Source organism: Lutra lutra, chromosome 5, assembly GCF_902655055.1.
Source record: "Lutra lutra chromosome 5, mLutLut1.2, whole genome shotgun sequence".
Lineage (NCBI taxonomy): Eukaryota > Metazoa > Chordata > Mammalia > Carnivora > Mustelidae > Lutra > Lutra lutra.
Window position 1 is genome coordinate 165314405 of NC_062282.1, and position 20431 is coordinate 165334835.

Genomic DNA, 20431 nt, shown 5'->3' on the forward strand with positions numbered 1-20431 from the left:
ACAGTCTAAGGTCTCCCTGGACACCAAGCAGCATTGTGACCCGTGAGAATGAGAACCTCCATCAACTCAGATCACTTGGAACTTCGAAACAGAGCCAGCAGATTCAGCCTGCCCTGTTCCTCGGCTGCAATTGTAACGTGAGGTGGGCCTTCCAGGCATCCTTTCTGAGAGCTCTACTATCGAAACTTTCCGAATGGGGGATCCTGTTGCCTTGTAACCGGACTTCCCCTTTCCCACAGAAGGACACCTTGCTGTTTGGAGCAGCTCACAAGCTCCAGCTTGGGAAAGTCACCAAGGCTTCTTCAGGACACCCCACCATTCGTTGGCCATCATGGATACAAACTCCAGTGTGAGAAGACACCTGACACTCGCCCTTACTAAGGTGCTGGAGATCTCGAAACAGCTGCTGCACATTGGAACTCCCATCTGCTTGGCACTGAACTTAACCGTTGCTTGTATTTTCAAACTTCAGTCCTCACACTCCTCGCCTGCAAGCCCTCCATATTGGGAATTCGAAAGAGACAATGCAGCCTTCTGCCTGCTCACCAGAAAGAAGAAGTGCCCTATGGGTTCTGCCCAGAAACCCCTCATGAAGATCTACCTGTACGGTCCTGAAAGGCACCCAAATATCTTAGGCTACCTTGTGAACTAATGCTCTGTCTGACACAGCCCAAGCCCTGAGCTCCTGTCAGCCACCCAGATAGCGGACCCCATATCCTGCTGGTGGGACCTGCCTTGGGCCGAGTCCGTCATATCGAACATACATGGGTATTCAGGTATCTGTCCCCGAAACTTAGATCAAATGCCTACCTTGGAGGAACTTGAAACATAATAGATTACTCCACCTACGTCATGGCAGGAAAACTGGATGTTGAGATGGTTGTTCAACCCTCAGAGTGGGAGCCAGCTGCATGGCCATGAGACCACGCCCACTCAGCAGGGGCATCTGGAGACAGACAGGCATTGTGACCCTCAGCCAGAGACCCCTTTCAAACAAGCCCCCACAGGAGCTGGACCAGGAGCGCACAGATCAGACCTGTCATGGCCCTAGGCCCAAATCCTAAACCTTGGTGGGGTTATCCAGGTGCCTGGACCCAGAAACTGTCTCAAAATCTCTGTTTGGGCGTGACCCCTGAGACAGAAAACAGCAGTCTTCCCTTCCCCCAGAATGACACCAAACTCTTGGGAGCCAGATAGACTCCCCCGATAGGAAGAATCTCCCATGGATCCATGAAGCCACCCCTCCATTCCGTGGCTATCCTAGACACACAATCCAGACAGAAAAGCTTGTGTTACTGCCTCCCAGACACTCGAATTTCAAACACCGAGGCACGCCCTTGTAAGGGCCTGGTTGGCCAGGGGGAGCCATTTTGTTGCTTTGACCTTAGATTGACCCTGCCCCTCCCAGAGGAACTTACTTGCAAAGCCTAGGTACAAGCACAAGTCAGGCCAGGTGAAGACATCCAATCAGTGAGGCGTGCATATATTTACTGAGGTGAGATCCCATTGGCCACCTGTGTGTGGGTGTGGCTCAACCACCCCTATAAAGGTTAGTCTGCGAGGTTGAGGCGAGGGGAGGAGTAGAAGAGTCCTCGGAGGAGTAGAAGAGGCGCTGGAGGAGTAGGAGAGTCATCAGAGCTGGAGAGCTGTCAGAACTCCTGTAAGAGCTGTAAGAGCCGTCAGAGCTCTTGTAAGAGCTGTAACAGCCGTCAGAGCTCTTGTAAGAGCTGTAAGAGCTGTCAGAGCTCTTGTAAGAGCCATCAGAGCCGTGAGAGCTGTAAAAGCTGTCAGAGCTGTCAGAGCTCCTGTAGGAGCTGTCAGAGTTGACAGAGCTCTTGTCAGAGCTGTCAGAGTCGTCAGACCTGGGAGACCTGTCAGAGCTCTTGTAAGAGCCATCAGAGCTGTCAGAGCCGTCAGAGCTTTGTAAGAGCTGTAAGAGCCATCAGAGCTCTTGTAAGATCTGTCAGCGCTCTTGTAAGACCCGTCAGAGCCGTGAGAGCTGTAAGATCTGTCAGAGCTGTCAGAGCTCTTGTAAGAGCTGTCAGAGCTGGACAGAGCTGTCAGAGCTGTGAGAGCCGCCAGATGCCCCCCTGCCAGCGGTCCCGCTACCCTGATCCGCAGCCTCAGGGAGTGGCCTCGGCGGAGCAGCCCGTCTGGGGAGTGGCCCTGTCTGAGTAGCAGCCTCGTCCAGAGCGGCCACGTTGGGAGTGGCCTTGCCGGGGTCGTTGTCGTCACCTTTTCGTAAGAGCCATCCCTGACCCGTCAGTTTTATTTCTTGATGCTTGGCACGAAATAAAGCTTTGCTTGACCTTGGCTTTTTATCAGTCTCATTCTTTTGATCATGGACCCTAACATTTGGGGGCTCGTCCGGGATCAAAGGACTAGATCTGAGCCAGCATTGGAATTTTTGGGAAAAGCCTCTGGAGGTATTGGGATCTTGGGTATTGGTATCTTGGGTATGGGATCCTATCTAACTGTCTGGTTGGAGCACCAGGGTATAGCCCACCGGGAGAAGCTGGATGCAGCCATACTCCCCAGGGCTGGAGTGGATGCGGGGACACCCCATCCCTCTGCTGGTATCTCGACAGGGGGTTCGAATCCCCCTGGGTGATCACGGGGCTCGAGTCTCCCTGGGAGGTCGGGGGTTTGAGTCCCCCTGGGTGGACGGGGGGTTCGAGTCCTCCTAGGCAGTTGGGGGGTTCGTGTCCCCCTAGAGAGTTGAGGGGTATGAGTCCCCCTAGGCGGTTGGGGGATAAAGAAAGCCACATCAGTGGCAGGTTTTGGGTAAGAATCGTTGGGTCTGCAGTTGTCTTTGCCTGGTTCTTTTGTTGTTTGTTGTGTGGTTTGTTGTGTTTGCAGGGGACCAAGAAAGTTCCCACCAGCAGCAGGCTCTGGATGGGGATCACTGGGTCTGCAGTTTGTCTTTGCCTTATTTTTGTTGTTGTTGTTGTTGTCTGTTGTGCTGTTGTTGTCATTGGCGAAATGGGACAAATGGGCAGTAAGAGGCCTGCGACACCCCTAGGTTTCTCTTGAACATTTCAAGGATTTTCAAGGTAAACCACTCAGTCAGGTGACAAGGTTTACCCGGGAAAACTAAAACACTCTGCCAATTAGAGTGGCCCACTTTCTCCACAGGGTGGCCACCGGAAGGAACATTTGCCTTGACTCAGATCTATTCTACCCTGAGTGAGGTCTTTGATTTACATCGAGACCAAATACCATACATTGTGGCCTGGAGATATCTGATAGAAAAGCCACCGTCATGGCTCAAGTCCCACCTTCTCCCTGCTAATGAAACCATTTCTCTCCCTATAAGGCAGGTCAGAGCACCAAACCAGAACAGACAGATGAGGGGGACCAGGGAAGAAGACCATTCTACCTCCATCAGATATGGAGGATGTGGAATTTCACCTCCCTATTTGTCCTCTAAATCGGACTCTCGGTCCCTGAAATGTCTTGATCAGTCCACCTAATACACGGTCGGGGTCCATTTATGGGACCACCAAGCAGAGAGACTGCTGTGATCCTTCCTCTTTCCTCTATACCCCCTCAACCTCCCTTTTCCTCACTGGTACTGTCTGTGCCAATGCTGCCACTTCGTGAGGTTGCTCTACCAGACAGGAGAGGGCCAGCCCTACCTAAGCATATCCCTTTCTCCTCTTCTGACTTCTATAATTGGAAGACCCAACACAAATCCTTTTCGACCACCCTCAGGATTTAATTAGCCTCTTAGAGACTGTCTTTCTTACTCATCAACCTACCTGGGTGGATGTTCAACAGCTCCTTATGGCTCTCTTTAATGGGGAAGAGCGGGATTGCATCATGTGAGAACCCCATAAGGTGAATAAGCGAGAGACTTGGCAGAGACCTCGATCCCCGCCGAATGAGGGACTACTGCCTGAGGGAACCCCCCGACTGGGATCCAAACTCTGAAGAAGGTAATGAGAGCTTACGTTTCTACTGCCAGGATCTACTGGGAGGCCTCCGTGCAACTGCAAGGAGAACCCATAAATTTATCTAAAATTAGTACGGTGACTAAAGGTAAGAATGAATCTCCAGGAGCTTTCCTAGAAAGGCTAATTGAAGCCTATAAAATGTATAGCCCGATCGATCCTGAGGCACCCCAAAATCAGAGGGCAATGAATCTTGCTTTTGCAAGTCAGTCAGCCCCAGATATAAGGAGGAAACTTCAGAAAATCGAAGGATTGAAAGGAAGAATCTGACTGAGTTAGGGGAATAGCAGAAAAGTTGTTTAACAACAGGGGATGCACAAGAGGATGAAAAACAGACAAAAAAACTGGTTAAGGTTTTTGACATTACATGAGGCGGGGAGGAAACGGGTAGGGATAGTAATGGAAGGAAAAGCCTAAAGCACAGAGAAGGCAGGTGGGAAGACTTAGATTCAGATCAGTGAGCTTATTTTAAGGAAAAAGGACATTGGGCCAGGAAGTGCCCTAAAAGGAAGACAGCAATGCTTGCCACCAGAGACTGAAGGGGCCATGGTTCAGAGCCCCTCCCCGTACCTCGGGTAAAACTGAAGTGGAAGGGAAATCAATTGATTTTTTGGTGGACACAGGAACCAATTTTCATCATTACTTAAACTATGGGAAAAACTATCTGGAGAGGAAGTTGGGTACATGGAGCAAATGGCACAGAGACACATAAATGGACAGCAGAAAGACACTTTAAATTTGGACTCAGGAGTAGTTAAACATCAATTTTTGGTCTTCCCTAATGCCCCATATAACTTGATGGGAAGAGATCTCCTCCACAAGTAAGAGCTGGCATTCAGTTCTCAGAAGGAGACATGACTGTAACCTTGAGACAACCCACTATACAAGTGTTTATGTCAGCAGTAGATGAATACCTCCTTTACAAGCCAAGTCTCAAAACCAGAGGAAACAAAGGGGGGGGGAACCTTCTCCAAATCCTACAGGACGAGTTTCCCGAGGTCTGGGCAGAAGGGAAGCCCCCTGGTTGGCCAGGGGACAACCTCCAGTGGTGGTACAATTAAAGGCGACAGCTACGGATATTGACGTTCAGCCATACCCCCTTCCCCGGGAAGCAAAGGAAGGGATCAGAAAACACATTAACCACCTCCGAGGAGATGGGATCCTAGTTCCTTGCAAATCTCCATGGAACTCACCTTTGCTGCCCATCAAAAGGCCGAGAACTGGGGAGTACCAACCCATCCAGGTCTTGCAGGAAGTTAATAAATGGGTTGTAGAAACCACCGACGGTGCCTAACACTATACCTTACTCTCCCTCCTGGGCCCCAAAAGAACTGCGTATACCATCTTAGATCTCAGGGATGCATTTTTCTGTATATCTTTAGCAAGGGAATCTCAGCCCCCATTTTGCTTTTGAGTGGTCCGACCCACAGAAAGGGATTCAAGGCCAGCTCACCTGGACAAGACTTCCCCAAGAATTCAAGAATTCACCCCCCATTTTTGACGAGGCCCTACATGAGGATTTGCGTGAGTACAAAACCTCCAACCCAGGAGTCACTCTGTTACATTCTGTTGATGACTTGCTAGTAGCTACTGAGGACTATGAGTCATGTTTGCTGGGGACGAGAGCTCTCTTACAGACTCTGCACGAAAAAGGGTATCAGGTGTCAGTGAAGAAAGCACAGCTCTGTCAAGAGCCATGCCACTTATCTAGGCTTGATCTCCATGAGGGAGTGCGTTCACTGTCTGAGTCCAGGAAGCAGGTGATCACCCGATACCCCCACCCCCACCACATCCCACAAGTAAGGGAGTTTCTTGGGAAGGTGGGCTACTGTAGGCTGTGGATACCACAGTTTGCAGAGATTGCCCGACCTCTCTATGAATTGGAAAAGGAGCGGTCACTATGATACAGTGGACAGCTGAGGAAGAAGGAAGATTTTGGGAATTACAAACAGCCTTACTGAGTGCCCCAGCATTGGCCATCCAGATGTTACCAAGCCCTTCCAATGTATGTGGATGGAAAAGCAGGGGTGGCCAAAGGACTCAGACTCTGGGACCTTGGTGAAGGCCAGTAGCCTATCTTAGCAAGAAACTAGATCCAGTAGCAGCTGGGTTTCTCCCTTGACCCCGCATAATTGCTGCAACGGCCCTCCTGGTCAAGGATGCAAGTAAATTGACTTCGGGTCAAAATCTTATCGTAACAACCACACACGCTTGAGGGACTTCTACAGACTCCACCAGACCGATGGATGATGAATGCCCCAGTGACGGTAGTATCAGGCCCTTCTCCTCAATGAACCAAGAGTGACCTTCCGGCCCCTGGCAGGTGCTAAATCCAGCCACACTGCTGCCAGAGGAGCTAGCTGACCATCCACACGACTGTGGGGAGGTCCTAACACAAGTCACAGGAATAAGGCCAGATCTCAGAGACATTCCCCTCCTCGATGCCAAGATGACACTGTTCACAGATGGGAGTAGCTACATGGTCAATGGAAAGAGGTATGCGGGGACTGCGGTGGTTTTCTCCTGAGCAGAAACTCTGGACAGCAGCCCTGCCACATGGAACTTCGGCACAAAAAAGCGGAACTGATTGCACTCATTAAGGCACTGCAGATGGCCAAAGTTAAAACCGCCAACATCTATACGGACAGCAGGTGTGCCTTTACTACTCTCCATATACATGGGGCTACTTATAAAGAAAGGGGCCTATTAACAGCAGAAGGAAAAGGAATTAAAAACAGAGGAGAAATATTGGCTCTCCTCCAGGCTATTTGGGACCCAAAAGAGGTAGCTGTTACACATTGCCCGGGACACCAAAAGGGGACTGATCTGATTTCAAAAGGAAACCACTTAGCAGATCAAGCCGCAAAGCAAGCAGCCCGAGAAATAGTGCAAGAACTGGTTACACTCCCGGATCCAGCCCTACCAGAAAAACCGTACTATCAGAAAAAGATTTCAACTATTTACAGAAATGGGTTAAATTGGACTATGAAGGAGACTGGGCTAAGACTAAAGCAGGAGAAAATAATTCTTCCTCGAAAACTAGGTAAGAGTCTGGTAGACCAGATACATCAGGGTACTGTTTTGGGGATACACAAACTCAAGGACCTATAGGCAAGCAATTCCAGGTTTCTAAATTAGGGCATATGGTTCAGGATGTAGTTGATAGATGTGCTCAATGCCAGGCAGTTAATGTGGGAAGAATTAAAATGGAAGAGGGAAAAGAGAAGGAGGTAAGGAATCAGGAATTTATTGGGAAATAGATTTTATGGAAATGAAACCCAGAAAATATGTGCACAAGTATATGTTAGATTTTGTGGATACCTTTTGAGGCTGGGTGGAGGCTTTTTCCACCAAACATGAGACAGCAGGAGTGGTGGCCAAAAAAGCTACTAGAAGAAATAATTCCTAGGTTTGGGCTGCCTCTTGTGATTGGGTCAGACAGTGGCCCTGCATTTGTGAGTTCAGTCTCACAGGCATTGGCCAAGGCCATGGGCACTAATTGGAAACTACATTGTGCCTATTGGCCCCAGAGTTCTGGGCAAGTAGAGAGAATGAACCGGACGCTTAAAGAGACCTTGACAAAACTAATTCTGGAGACTGGCGGTGGATGGGTGGATCTCCTTCCTTTTGCCCTCCTCAGGGCACAATGTACACCCTATTTATACAAGGTGACCCCATTTGAAATATTATTTGGTATAACCCCCGCTCTGTCCTAGGCTACAGCAGGTTGTCCTAGCAGACATGACTGATCGGTCTGTACTCCAGTCACTGCAGGCATTATAGTCTGTATAAAAAAAGCCCATTCAGGGATCCGACTGCCCATGCTGGACGGAGATGGTGTTGCAACCACATCCTTACCAACCAGGGACTTGGTTTGGATACGTCGCTATCAAGTGGGGAACTTGGAGCCTCACTGGAAGGGACAATTTATTGTTATCCTAACCACTTCCACAGCAGTAAATGTAGAAGGCACTAGGGCCTGGGTTCATGCGGGTCACGGCAAATGTGCCAAGAGTAAGGATACCCCCAGAGATGGAAGCTTCAGCCGACAGACACCGCTGACCATGGACTAAGGCTAAGACTAAAAAACTGTGAGTTTATTGTTGCTCCTATTGTTACCTGTTTATGTAAAGCATAGGTGGGAAATTAGATGAACGGAATTAGGAAAAATGGAAAAGGTTATACAAAGTGTTGAATGGCTAACTTATCAGTCGACTGTGCACTACTGTTACATTTTGGTCCCTGTATTATAAATGCCCTAATGTCATTTGTACCAAAGAAAATTAGAACGGGGCGCCTGGGTGGCTCAGTGGGTTAAGCCGCTGCCTTCGGCTCGGGTCATGATCTCAGGGTCCTGGGATCGAGCCCCGCGTCGGGCTCTCTGCTCGGCAGGGAGCCTGCTCCTCTCTCTCTGCCTGCCTCTCTGCCTGCTTGTGATCTCTCTCTGTCAAATAAATAAATAAAATCTTAAAAAAAAGAAAATTAGAACGATAAAGTGTTAGTCTCACATGCTCAATATAACATAGAACTGGCTGAAAAGTCAAGGATTTAACTAATCTGCAAAGAAAAGGGGGGGAATGTAAGGGCCTGGTTGGCCAGAGGGAGCCATTTTGTTGCAGTGAACTTAGAATGCCCCTGCCCCTCCCAGAGGAACTTACTTGCAAAGCCTAGATAAAAGGGCGAGTCAGGCCAGGTGAAGACATCCAATCAGAGGGGCACACATATATTTACTGAGGTGAGATCCCATTGGACACCTGTGTGTGGGCGGGGCTCAACCACCCCTATAAAAGTTAGTCTGCGAGGCTGAGGCTGGGGGAGGAGTAGAAGAGTCCTCGGAGTAGTAGAAGAGTCGTCGGAGGAGTAGAAGAGTCCTCAGAGGAGTAGAAGAGTCCTCAGAGGAGTAGGAGAGTTGTCAGAGCTGGGAGAGCTGTCAGAGCTCTTGTAAGAGCTGTAAGAGCCATCATAGCTCTTGTATGAGCTGTAAGAGCTGACAGAGCTCTTGTCAGAGCTGTCAGAGCCGTCAGAGCTGTAAGAGCAGTCAGAGCTGTCAGAGCTCTTGTAAGAGCGGTCAGAGCTGACAGAGCTCTTGTCAGAGCTGTCATAGCCATCAGAGCCTTGAGAGCCGCCAGCCACCCCACCGCCAGCGGTCCCACCCATGAGCTGCGGCCTCAGGGAGTGGCCTCAATGGAGCAGCCCCTGTCTGGGGAGTGGCCCTGTCTGAGTAGCAGCCTCGTCCAGAGCGGCCACGTTGGGAGCGGCCTTGCCGAGGTCATCGTCATCACCTTTTTGTAAGAGACAGCCCTCACCAGTCAGTTTGATTCTTGATACTTGGCGCGAAATAAAGCTTTGCTTGAACTTCACTTAGTATCAGTCTCGTTCCTTCGATCACAGACCCTAACAACACTCAGGGTCTGCATAGAGGGCCTGCCATCACCTCGCCACTAACCCTTACCTGAGTTTGTGTTTGAAGACATTGTTCCCAAAGCCCTTACCCAAATGCCCTCCAGGATGGGGCCCCCAGAACCACCCCATCACTGGGCCTGCTCTCTTGAGGAAATTCTGCCCATCTCAGTTGCCCAAACCCTCCAGATTAGGAGAAACATGCAAGGCCCCTGAGACCACTAATTTCATAGGCCGATCTGGAAAAGTGCACAGTCTGACACACCATCAGCACCTACCTCCAGGAAAACACACACGTCAATGTCCCTGTGTCAGAAGATTGAACCTGACATTGCCTTGAGGACCTCATCAGAAACCTAGCTTAGGTTTTCAGTCCTCTATCCCCAAAGGCCTGTTCTGGAAAACCAACATATGGTCCAACAGGTGGTCCCTGAGCCATACAACAGAACCCCTCCTGTCCTGAGAGGGAAACCAGTCTCTCGGGAACTGGGTCCATCCCTCAGTGTAGGAGAATCCTCCATGGGCCCAGAGCCACCGCCACATTCTAAGGTCTCTCTGGACACCAAGCAGCATTGTGACCCATCAGACTGAAAAAACTCTGTCAACAAGGATCACTTGGAACTTCGAACCAGAGCCAGCAGATCAAGCCTGCCCTGTTCCTCGGCTGCAATGGTAACACGAGGTGGGCTTTCCATGCATTCATTCAGAGAGCTCTGCTATCAAATCTTTCCATAGGGGGACCCCGGTGCCCTGTAAGTGGATTTCCCCTGTCCTGCAGAATGACACCTTGCTGTTTGGAGTATCTGACAAGCTCCAGCTTGGGAAAGCCTCCAAGGCTTCTTCAGGCCACCCCACAATTCGTTGGCCATTATGGATACAATCTCCAGCGTGAGCAGACATCGGACATTCGCCCTTCCTCAGGTGCTGGAGCCCTGGAGACAGCCGCTGCACATTGGAACTGCCATGCGCTCGGCACTGAACTTAACTGTAGCTTGTGTTTTCAGACTACCGCCCTCATACTTCTCGCCTGCACACCCTCCATATTGGGAATTCTGGAGCCACAACGCAGTTTCTGCCTGCCAACCAGAAAAAAGAAGTGCCCTGTGGGTCCTCCCAGAAACCCCACATGAGGATCCACCTGCACGGCCCTCAACGGCATCCCAATATCATAGGTCGCCCTGTGAACAAATGCTCTGACTGACACAGCCCGAACCCCTACCTCCTGTCAGCCACCCAGATAGCGGGCCCCATATCCTGCAGGTGGGACCTGCCTTAGCCTGAGGCCGTCATCTCCAACCAACCTGGGTATTCAGGTACCTGTCCTCAGAACTCAGCTCAAATTCCTGCACATGTGGTAACCAGAAGCACAGAGGAGTACTCCTCCTTTCCCATGACAGGAAAACTGGGTATTGAGATGGTTGTCCAACCCTCAGAGTGGGAGCCAGCTGCATAGCCCATGAGACAATGCCCACTCAGGAAGGGCAGCTAGGGACAAACGCATTGTGACCCTCAGCCTGAGTCCCCTGTCAAACAAACGCCCTCCGGAGCTCAACCGGTCACCCTCAGAGCGGGCCTCTCATGCCCCTAGACCCAAATCCGAACCCTTGGTGGGGATATCCAGGCCCCCGGACCCAGAACGCGTCTCTGGATTCCCAGTTTGGGCGAGACCACTGAGACAGAAAACAGCACTCTTCCCTTCCCCCAGAAAGACACCAAACTCTTGGGCCCCAGGCAGAATACCCAGATAGGAAGAATCTCCTATGGATCCATGAGGCCACCACTCCATTCCGTGGCCATCCTAGGCACACAATCCAGACAGAAAATCCTGTACTACTGCCTGCCAGCCACCCAAATTTCCAAGCCCGAAAGCTGCCCTCAGGGTCTGAAGATCGGGATGGCCATCACCTCGCCCCTAACCCTTAACCGGTGTTTGTGTCTGGAGACTTTGATCCCAAAGCCCTGACCCAAATGCCCTCCAGAATGGGGCCTCCAGAACCATACCGCATCACTGGGCCTGCTCTCCCGAGGAAACTCTACTCATCTGAGTTAGGCAAACCCGCCATATTAGGAGAAACTTGCAAGGCCCCTGAGCCCACACCAATTTTATAAGCCACTCTGGAAAAAAAATGCTCAGTCTGACACACCTTAAGCACCTACCACCAGGAATCACGCAGGTCAATGGCCCTTAGTCCAAATATGAAACTTACAAGCCGCTAGGACCTCATCAGAACCCTAGCTTACATTTTCAGGACCTCTGTCCCTAGAGGCCTGTTCTGGAAATCCAACATATGATCCAATGTGTGTTCCCTGAGCCCTGTCCACTCCAGTCCAAGGAGGAAACATTACTCGTGAGACTGGGTTCAAACCTCGGTTAGGAGAATTCTGCTTGGCTCCAGAGCCACTGCCACATTCTAAGGTCTCACTGGACTCCAATCAGCATTGTGACCCATCAGACTGAGAACCTCCATCAACTCAGATCACTTGGAACTTTGAACCAGACCCATTGGATCAATGCTGCCCTGTTCTTCCACTGCAATGGTAACACAAGGTATGCTTTCCAGGCATCCATTCAGAGAGCTCTGCTATCGAATCTTTCCATATGGGGGACCCTGGAGGCCTCTAACTGGTCTTCCACTGTCCACAGAAGGTCACCTTGCTGTTTAAAGCAGCTCACAAGCTCCAGCTTTGGAAAGCCTCCAAGGCTTCTTGAAGGTCACCCCACCATTCGATGGCCATCATGGATACAAACTCCAGCATGAGCAGACATCTGACACTCGCCCTTTCTCAGGTGCTGGAGATCTAGAAACAGTAGCTGCACATTGGAACTGCCATGCGCTCGGCACTGAACTTAACCATAGCTTGTGTTTTTATAATTACGTCCTCACACTCCTCGCCAGCAAGCCCTCCATATTGGGAATTTTGGAGCCACAACACAGCCTTCTCCTTGCCTACCAAAAAAGAAGAATTGCCCTATGGGACTACCCAGAAACCTCACATGGGGATCCAGCTGACGGCCCTCAATGGCACTCCAATAGCATGGGGCGCCCTGTGCACTAATGCTCTGTTGACATAGCCCGAGCCCTGACCTTTTTTCAGCCACCCAGATAGTGGGCCCCATTTCCTGCAGGTGGGACCTGCCTTGACCGGAGGCCATCAAATTGAACCAACCTGGGTATTCAGGTATCTTTCCCCAGAATTTTGTTCAAATTCCTGCCCATGGGGGAACCTGAGGCACAAAAGAGTACTCCTGCTTCCCCATGGCAGGAAAACTGGATGTTTAGATGGTTGTCCAACACTCAGAGTGGGAGCTAGCTGCATGGCCCATGAGACCACACCCACTCAGGAGGGGCAGCTGGGCACAATGTGGCATTGTGACCCTCAGCCTGAGACCCGTTTCAAACAGGCCTCCTTGGGAGGTGGACCAGGAGCCCATAGAGCGGGCCTGTCATGTCCCTAGGCCCAAATCCTAACCCTTGGTGTGGTTATCCAGGTGCAAGGATGCAGAATCGGTCTCTTGAAACCCTGCATGGGTGGGGCCCCTGAGACGGAAAGCAGCACTCTTTCTTTCCCCCAGAAAGACACCCAACTCTGTGAGCTGGTCATAACCCCAGATACGAAGAATCACCCATGGACCCATGAGGCCACCCCTCCATTCCGTGGCCCTCCTAGGCACACAATCCAGACAGAAAAGCGTGTGTCTGCCTCCCAGCCACCCTAATTTCAAATCCCCAGGAGCTGCCCTCAGGGTGTGCAAATCGGGCCTGTCATCACCTCGCCCCTAATCCTTACCTCAGTTTGTGTCTGAAGACTTCAGTCCCAGCGCCCTGACCCACATGACCTCCAGTATGGGGCCTCCAAAACCACACTGCATCACGTGATACTCTGCCTGTCTCAGTTGCCCAAATCCTGCAGTTTAGGAGAAACCTTCAAGGCCCCTGAGCCCAACCCAATTTCATAGGCCGCTCTGGAAAAAATGTGCAGTCTGACACACCCTCAGCACCTACCTCCAGGAAGACACGCAGGTCAAAGGCTCAGAGTTCGATGATTGAACCTGACATGCCCCTAGGACCTCATCATAACCCTAGCTTAGGTTTTTAGGTCTCTGTTCCCCGAGATCTGTTTTGGAAAACAAAATACGGTCCAATGTGTGGTCCCTTAGCCATTCAACAGAACCCCTCATGTTCTGATAAAGGAAACCTTGCTCTTTGTAACTGGATCCAACACTCAGGCTAGGAGAATTCTGCATGGCCCCAGAGCAACCACCACATTTTAAGGTATCCCTGGACACAAAGCAGCACTGTGACCCATCAGACTGAGAACCTCCACAAACTCAGATCACTTGGATCTTTGAACTAGAGCCAGCGGATCAAAGCTGTCAACTTCCTCGGCTGCAATGGTAACACGAGGTGGGCTTTCCAGGCATCCATTTGGAGAGCTCTGCTATCGAATCTTTCCATATGGGGGATCCTGGAGCCCTCTAACCGTACTTCCCCTTTCACGTAATGGGACACCTTTCTGTTTGGAGCATCTCACAAGCTCCAGCTTGGGAAAGCCGCCAAAGCTTCTTGAGGCCACCCCACCATTTGTTGGACATCATGGATACAAACTCCAGCGTGAGCAGACATTGGACACTCGCCCTTCCTCAGGTGCTAGAGATCTCGAAACAGCCGCTCACATTGGAACTGCCATGCACTCGGCACTGAACTTAACCATAGCTTGTGTTTTCAGATTTCCGTCCTCACACTCTTTGCCTGCAAGCCCTCCTTATTAGGAATTCTGGAGCCACAATGCAGCCTTCTGCCTGCCCAACAGAAAGAAGTCCCCTATGGGTCTGCCCAGAACCCCAACATGTGGATCCACCTACATGGCCCTCAAGAGCACCCCAATATCATATGCTTCCCTGTGGACTAATGCTCTTTCTGACACAACCCGAGCCCCGACATCCTGTTAGCCATCCAGATAGCGGGTCCCATATCCTGCAGGTGGGACCTGCCTTGGCCCGAGGCCTTCATCTCAAACCAACCTGGGTATTCAGGCATCTGTCCCCAGAATTTTGTTCAAATTCCTGCCCATGGGGGAACCTGAGGCACAAAAGACTATTCCTCCTTCCCCATGGCAAGAAAACTGGATGTTGAGATGGTTGTCCAACCTTCAGAGTTGGAGCCAGCTGCATGGCCCATGAGACCACGCCCACTCAGGAGGGGCAGCTGGGCACAAACAGGCATGGTGACCCTCAGCCTGAGACCGATTTCAAACAAGCCCCCTCGTGAGTGGGACCAGGAACCCACAGCGTGGGCCTGTCATGCCCTAAGCCCAAGTCTTAACCCTTGGTGGGGTTATCCAGGTGTTGGGACCCAGAATCCATCTCTGGAATCCCTAGTTGGGCGGGACCCCTGAGACAGAAAACAGCACTCTTCCCTTCCCCCAGAAAGACACCACATTCTTGGGAGCCGGGCAGAATCCCCAGATAGGAAGAATCTCCCATGGACCCATGAGGCCCCCCTCAATTCCGTGGCCATCCAAGACACACAATCCAGACAGAAAAGTCTGTACTTCAGCCCCCCAGCCACCTGAATTTCAAATCACCAGGAGGTGCCCTCAGGGCCTGCAGATCGGGCCTGTCATCACCTTGAAGCTAACCCTTACCCAAGTTTGTATCTGACGACTTCGGTCCCAAAGACCTTACCCACATTCCCTCCAGGATGGTGCCTCCAGAAACGCACTGAATCACTGGGCCTGCTCTCCTGAGGAAACTCTGCCCGTCTCAGTTGCCCAAACCCTCCACATTAAGAGAAACCTCGAAGGCCCCTGAGCCCACCTCAATTTCATAGGCTGCCCTGGAAAAAAAGTGCAGTCTGACACAGCCTCAGCACCTACCTCCAGGAAGACACACATGTCAATGGACCTGAGTCCAAAGAATGAACCTGACATACCCCTAGGTCCTCATCGGAACCACAGCTTACATTCTCAGGCCTCTGTCCCAGAGCCCTGTTCTGGAAAACCAACAAATGGTCCAACATGTGGTCCCTCAGCCATACAACAGAACCCCTCCCATCCCAAGAAGGAAACCTGGCTCTTGGGAACTGGGTCCAACCCTCAGGCTAGGAAAATCCTGCATGTCCCCAGAGCCACTGCCACATTCTAATGTTTAACTGGACACCAAGCAGCATTGTGACCCATCAGACTGAGTACCTCTGTCAACTCAGATCACTTGGAACTTCGAACCAGAGCCAGCGGATAAAAGCTGTCCAGTTCCTCGCCTGCAATGGTAACGCGAGGTGGGCTTTCCAGGCATCCATTTGGAGAGCTCTGCTATTGAATCTTCCATATGAGGGACCCTCTAGTCCTCTAACCAGACTCCCTCTGTCCCGCAGAAAGACACCTAGCTCTTTTGAGCAGACCACAAGCTCCAGCTTGGGAAAGCCTCCAAGTCTTCTTGAGGCCACCCCAGCATTCATTGGCTTTCATGGATACAAACTCCAGCATGAGCAGACATGTGACACTCGCCCTTACTCAGGTCCTTGAGATCACGAAACAGCTGCTGCACATAGGAACTGCCGTGCGCTCAGCACTGAACTTTACTGTAGCTTTTGTTTTTAGACTTCCATCCTCACACTCCTCACTTGCAAGGCCTCCATATTGGGAATTCTGGAGCTACAACGCAGCTACAATGCACTCCAGTAAGGAGACGTGCCCTATGGGTCTGCCCAGAAACCTTACATAATGATCCACTTGCATGGCACTCAATGGCACCCCAATAACATAGGCCGCTCTGTGCACTAATGCTCGATCTGACACAGCCCAAGCCCTGATCTCCTGTTAGCCACCCAGATAGCAGGCCCCATATCCTGCAGTTGGGACCTGACATGGCCTGAGGCCATCATCTCTACCCAACCTGGGGATTCAGGCATCTGTCCCCATACCTGAGCTCAAATCCCTGCCTATGGGGGGAACCTGAAGCACAAAAGAGTACTCCTCCTTCCCCATGGCAGTAAACCTGGCTGTTGGGATGGGTGTCCAACACTCAGAGTGAGAGCCAGCTGCTTGGCGCATGAGACCACGCCACTCATGAGGGCCTCCCTGGGCACAGTCATGGCAGGCCCCCTCTGAAGAGGCTAAATCGAGATCTCCTGCATCTGATGTCAGGGCTACTATAAGACGTTGGCTCATGCTGGAGTTTATGTCCACGTTGGCCCCTTAATGAAGGGAGGGACTTTTGATTCCATGGAGGTTTTCCCACACTACGGGTTGTGAGCTGCTCCAATCTGCAAGGTTTCCTTCTTCGCGACAGGCGAGTCCTGTTGGATGCTTCAAGGATGCCCCATATGGAAAGATTCAATAGCAGGGCTCTAAGGATGGATGCCTGGAAACCCCACCTTGCATTCCCATTGGCTTCTAGGGACAAAGCGGGCTAGATCTGCTGGCTCTGGGGCGAGCTACCCAGGGGGTTGTATTGAAATGGACTCTCATGAGGATGGGTCTTAATGTGGGATTGTGTCCATCGATGTTTTGGAATGTGGCGGTCGCCCAGTTACCCAGCAGGATGCTCCTACCTGGAGTGTTTTACACAGCTCCCAATAGCATGGTTTCCATGTGGAGACGAGAGATGCTCTGTTTTGTGCCTCAGGAAACCCCCATATGCTGTTATTCAAAACCAGAACTCAGGGAGAGATGCATGCAAACCTAAGCTAGTTTCAGATTAGGGTCTAGGGGATGTTCAGTTCAATCTTCTGTCTCTGGGGACATCTGCCTGTGTGTCTGAGTGGAGGTGGTTGCTCAGATTGAGTCAAAAATGCCTTTTTGTGCAGGGAGGACTACGTAATAGGATGGGCTCAGGGTCATTGTTGGTTTCTCCTAACCTGTAGGTTTGTGGTCAATGGACTGGGCACAGTTTCTTTCAGGGGGGCAGGAACAGTATTGCAGTGTTGTTCCAGAGGCCACAGCCTCGAAGATGTGTGGGCCAGGGCTGTAGGGAAAAAAATCTGGAAACACAAACTCAGCTTAGGGTTCGGGCAGAGGGTATGATAGGCCTGATCTACAGGCCATGACGGGAGGTTCTCGGGATATGAAAGAAGTTCGAGTGTGAGGCAGTTGCTCAGGCTTAGTCCTCTGGATTTTGTGTCAAGGATGGCTGAGGAATGCAGAGTTGGCCTCTTGGGCCATGGATGATTCTCCCTCTCTGGGGATTTGGCCCAGATCCCAGTCATTTGGGGTCATTGTACGGGAAGGCAGGAGTCCTTTTCCTGCCTCAGGGCTCCCTCCAAAAGAGGGATTCCAAAGCAATGCCCCAGGTACGGGCAATCGGAAAAATCCCAACTTTGGTAAGAATTGGGTCCTAGGGGCATGGCAAGCCCTACATGCAGGCTCTTGGTCCAGCTACCAAGAGGCCTCATTTGAAAATAGGGCTGAGGCTGAGGGTCAAAATGGGTGTTTGTGCACAAGCGGCCCTCAAACATGGGCATAGCCTAATGGGCCATGCAGGTTTCTGGACTCTGAGTTTGATTTGACCCCATTGTAAAAGCAACATTTCTTTCCATGGGGAAGTTGCAGTCCGGTTTTGTGCATCAGGCCCACCCATATGCAGGGATTTGAGAGAAAATCTAAGGACAGATGCCTGAAAACCCAGGTTGGGAAGAGATGATGGCAGAGGGTCATGGCGGGTTCAATCTGCTATATATGCAGCCAGCTGTCTCGGTGTGAGACGGGAGGTCTGGGCTCAGGCTGTTTCAGACAGAGCATTAGTGCACAGGGTGGCCTAGGATATTGGGGTGCAGTCAAGGACTGTGCAGATGGATGCTCATTTGGGGTTTCTGGGAAGCCCATTGGACACTTTTTTTCATCTGGTGCACAGGCAGACTGTTGTGTTGTGGTTCCATAATTCCCCATGTGAATGGCTTCTGGGACAGGAGTGGGAGGATGGAAGACTGACAACAAAAGCTAGGGTTAGGTTTCGGGTGGAGGGGACGGCAGGCCCACTCTGCAGAGTCTGAATCGAGATCTCTAGCATCTGAAGTAAGGGCGAGTATCAGACGTTGGCACAGGCTGGAGTTTGCGACCATGATGGCTCCTGAATGGAAGGGTGGCCTCATGAGGCCGTGGAGGTTTTCCCACTCTGGGGTTTGTGAGCTCCGCCAAACAGCAAGTTTTCCTTCTGCAAGATACACGAGCCTTGCTGGATGGATCAAGGCTGCCCATTACGGAAAGATTCGAGAGCAGGGCTCTAACGAGAGATGCCTGAAAATGCCACCTCACATTCCCATTGGCTGCTAGGAAGAAGGCAGGTTCAATCTGCTGGCTCTGGGACGAGCTACCCAGGGGGCTGAGTTGACATGGACTCTCATGCTGATGGGTCATAATGCAAGTTTGTGTCCATGGAGACCCTGGAATGTGGTGGTGGCTTATTGGCCCTGCAGGATTCTCCTACCAGGAGAGTTTTATACAGCTCCCTTTAGGCAGGTTCACATGTGGAGACAAGAGGTGTTTTGGTTTGTGCCTCAGGAAAGCCCCATATGCTGGTATTCGAAACCAGGCCTCTGGGCAGATATGCCTGCAAACCTAAACTAGGGTACATATTAGGGCCTAGAGGCAAGTCTGGTTCAATCTTCTGCCTCTGGGGACATCTGTCTGCATGTTTGAGTGGAGGTAATTGCTCAGGTTGCGTCAGAATTGCCTTTTTGTCCAGGGTGGACTACCCAATTGGGATGGGCTTCGGGGCCTTGTAGGTTTCTCCTAATCTGTAGTTTTGTGGCCAATGGTTTGGGCACAGTTTCTTTCTGGATGGCAGGTACAGTCCTGTGGTGTGGCTCCAGAGGCACCAGCCTGGAGGGTGTGTGGGGCAGGGCTGTGGGGACTGAAATCTGTAAACACAAACTCAGGATAGGTTTCAGACTGCGGTTATGGCAGGCCTGAGTTACAGACTGAGAGGAGCTCCAGTGGATATGAAAGTAGGGCGATTGTGTGGCGGTCACTCAGGATTTTATTTCTGGATTTTGTGTCAAGGATGGCCGAGAAATGTAGAGGTGGCCTCAAGGGCCATGGATGATTCTCCCTCTCTCGGGATTTGACCCAGCTCCCCATCTTTTGGGGTCATTGTTTGGGTAGGCAAAAGTCCTGTTTTTTGTTTCAGGGGTCCCTCCAAAAGAGAGATTCCAGAGCAGAGCCCCAGGTACGGCAACCAGAAAACCACACCTTTGTTTAGGATTGGGCCTAGGGGCATGGCAAGCCCGATATGTGGGCTCTTAATCCAGCTACCCAGTAGCCTCATTTGTAAACGGGTCTGAGGCTGAGAGTCCCAATGATTGTGCCCTAGGTGATCCTCAAGCATGGGCATGGCCTCATGGGCCATCAGGTTTCTCCACCTCTGTGCGTTTCACTTTGACCTCCATCCCAACAGCAAGATTTCTTGCCATGGAGAAGGAGGAGTTCTGATTTGTGCATCAGGTTCCCTCATATGCAGGGATTTGAGAGAAGGTGTAGGGACAGATGCCTAAAACCCCAGGTTGGGAAGAGATGATGGCCGAGGGCCTGGTGTGTTCGATCTGCTGGATATGTGGCCAGCCGTCTGGGTGTCTGACTGGAGGTCTGGGCTCAGCCTGTGTCAGACAGAGCATTAGTGTGCAGGATGGCCTAGGAAATTGGGGTGTGTTCGAGGACCTAGCAGGTTGATTCTCTTTTGGGGTTTCTGGGCAGACCCATAGTGCACTTTTTTTTTTTTTTTTCCTGGTGCACAGGCAGAGTGCTGTGTTGTGGCTCCAGAATTCACAATCCGGAGGGCTTGTGGGCCAGGAGTGTGAGGATGGAATTCCAAAAACACAAACTAGGGTTATGTATCGTGTCGAGGGCACAGCAGGCCTACTCTGCAAGGTCTGAATTGAGATCTCCAGCCTCTGATGTAAGGACGAGGATCAGACATTGGCTCAGGCTGGAGTTTGTGTCCAAGATGGCCCCTTAATGAAGAGGGGGCCTCATGAGGCCATGGAGTTTTTCCCACTTTGGGGGAAGTGATCTGTGCCAAACCGTGTTTCCTTCAGTGAGACAGGCGAGTCCCGTTGTATGGCTCAAGGATGCCCTATACAGAA